General features: G+C 35.8%; 1 non-coding gene across 1 annotated transcript; it reads left to right on the top strand.

Annotated features, from left to right (window-relative positions):
- Window positions 1–1,635: 1,635 nt before the first annotated feature.
- On the top strand, window positions 1,636–1,797 carry LOC112424833 (U1 spliceosomal RNA). Its single transcript, XR_003015774.1, has one exon. It is a non-coding gene; the product is annotated as a U1 spliceosomal RNA (small nuclear RNA).
- Window positions 1,798–2,399: the final 602 nt, after the last annotated feature.

The raw sequence follows: 2,399 nt of genomic DNA, 5'->3' as shown, positions 1-2,399 counted from the left end.
AAACACAGTAGAAACCATCATCTTACGTAATGTAATCAGGGTAGTAACGGTCTATTATTTTCGACACCACTAAGATGTAAGGTCCTCTCCAAAGCCAAGGGAAGAGAATTCCTACAGGGTGTGGATTCAGAGAGGCAGCAATTATGTCTGTCTTCCAAGCTGCCTGTCATAAATGTGATAGATACCCATAGGCTTGATTCAATCTTTGTGAGCACGTGAGATTTAATTTGTACTTTGTCTTCTCTCTCTCTTAGGACTTCTCAGTTTAATCTTTTACCAGTTAGTATTGAAACGAAATTACCTCTCTAAAATGGTAAATTCCTGGTTTTGGGGTCTCAATCATTCTCTTTCACTACCACTTTCTAACTGGCTAATTACTGTGCAGTATCTTGCCACTTCAGCCAGCTGCGTCCAACACACACTCCTAACGATCTGTTTCCAGTCTCTTCCCTAAGGCTGCCGTCCCATAAAAGTTCAGAGCCGAGAGAGTAGGTGAAATGGCATCAGATCTCTTTGCTCCTGGCTCCAAATGTAGCCATCTCCTCTGCTATCGCCACACAAGGTGATACAGGACATTTCTCCAGTACTCCAGACAGGCAGCAAGAGGTAAACTCCATATATTTCCAGACTGTGACACTTCTCTGCAGAGTATATTCCACCATCACCTTTTGAAGCCAGCCATGAAGGTAGAAGTGTCAGAGGAATCCCCTCTGAGTCCCACACAAGGAGGATATTCCTTTTTGATGCTGTAATTCGTTCAAAGGCAGGGAAACTTTCCCTGGAAAGCTGGTTAGTACATCTCTTTTTACTATTGCAAAATATGTAGTTTTTGGCATTAACCTTTCCACTTGAGAATTAAAAATCCCTTCTTTTCTCCTACCATTTCATTCATAAAAAATGTTTTGATTTTGAAAAACTGAGGACTCCAGTTTTATTCTTTGCTGGGATGTTTTCCTGGATAAGTTCAACTGCCTACGCTGCTAAGATAGTTTGAAGAATGAAACAAGAAGATAAAAGAATTACTAGTCCTGAAAAATAAAACAGATAAATTTGAAACATTGTCTCATTAGGTGTGCTTTCTTTTATTTATGTTTCCCTTATCTCTTTGCTTTCTGTCTTTTGCCTCATAGACTTTTTATGTGTCTTTAAATTCTCTAGCGTTTTTGGAACTATATATTCCATTTTCAATTCTACTGCTTGTTATCTTTTAGTTTTTCAAAAAATTTTTAAGCTGTCTTTTCCTATAATTTTCAGCCTCTCTACTAAAAGCCATTTTTAGTATTCTGTCTTGTTTTATCTTATTCTTTTTATTTCATGTAGATGCTTTTGATCTCCATCCTCATTCTTTTTTGGCTCTATTAACTTGTAACTCTTGATACATGAAGGCCAAAACTTACTGCAATTATTAGGGAATACCATATTCCAGATACTTTCTTCTACATGTCACAATAGATCATCTCTTGAAGTATGCTGTTCCTCTAATTAATCTTCATATTGTTTTTTGTTTTTATGTTCTTCAATACTTACTTGGCTCCGTGTTTTCTTTTTTTTTTCTCAATACTCGTATTCGAATAATGTGAGATAATGATACTGGGGTAAATATTTTTCATAGGTAAGAGTCAAAAGATTGCCTTTCTACTTATCTGGCAGAGGAGATACCATGATCACAAAAGTTGTTTTCACAGGGTGAGGCTTATCCATTGTATTCCAGATATGCTGACCCCTGTGATTTTCCCAATTGTGGGAAACTTGACTGCATAATTTGTGTTAGTGGTGGACTGCATTTACAATCTCCCACAGAGATTGTGATATCAATCTTTGATATTATAATATCACAGGTATCACAATTTATATCTCTGATATAAATTTTTAAAAGATGAAAAAGAAAAACATTGCTTTCGGCCCTACTGTTTATGCTTCAATAAATACTTGAAAAGAAACTTGATATGTTCAACTCCAAGGGCAATTGTAGGTTTTAAACAGGCTTTATATGATTGCTTACCTTTTCTATATGCTAAACCTTGCTCAGAGTTATAGAATATTATAGAATTACATGAAAAATTAGGATTTCTACCCTTTTCCTACATTACTGTAAACTTTTATGAAAAAATTGTCTTCAGTGAGTAAAGTGTGATGACTAAACACTCTATCATTCTTATTTTTTACCATATTGTTATTTAGAATTTTTATCTTATCAAGGAAAATCATGTGTGTGTATGTGTGTGTGTGTGTGTGTGCCTGTTGGAGGGAGGTATACACATGTGTGTGTTGGGGTTGTAGCCTGAATTGAAATACAGAACAAACCCCAAGGGAGAAAAGGAATTTATGCCACAGTTCAGATTTGTATATTCTCTGAATCAGGTAAGAAATGAGGGTTGAATGCATGTCTATCACCATTA

Source organism: Macaca nemestrina, chromosome 6, assembly GCF_043159975.1.
Source record: "Macaca nemestrina isolate mMacNem1 chromosome 6, mMacNem.hap1, whole genome shotgun sequence".
NCBI lineage: Eukaryota > Metazoa > Chordata > Mammalia > Primates > Cercopithecidae > Macaca > Macaca nemestrina.
Note: the sequence above shows the minus strand (reverse complement) of the source record. Positions and strands in the feature narration are given on the sequence as shown.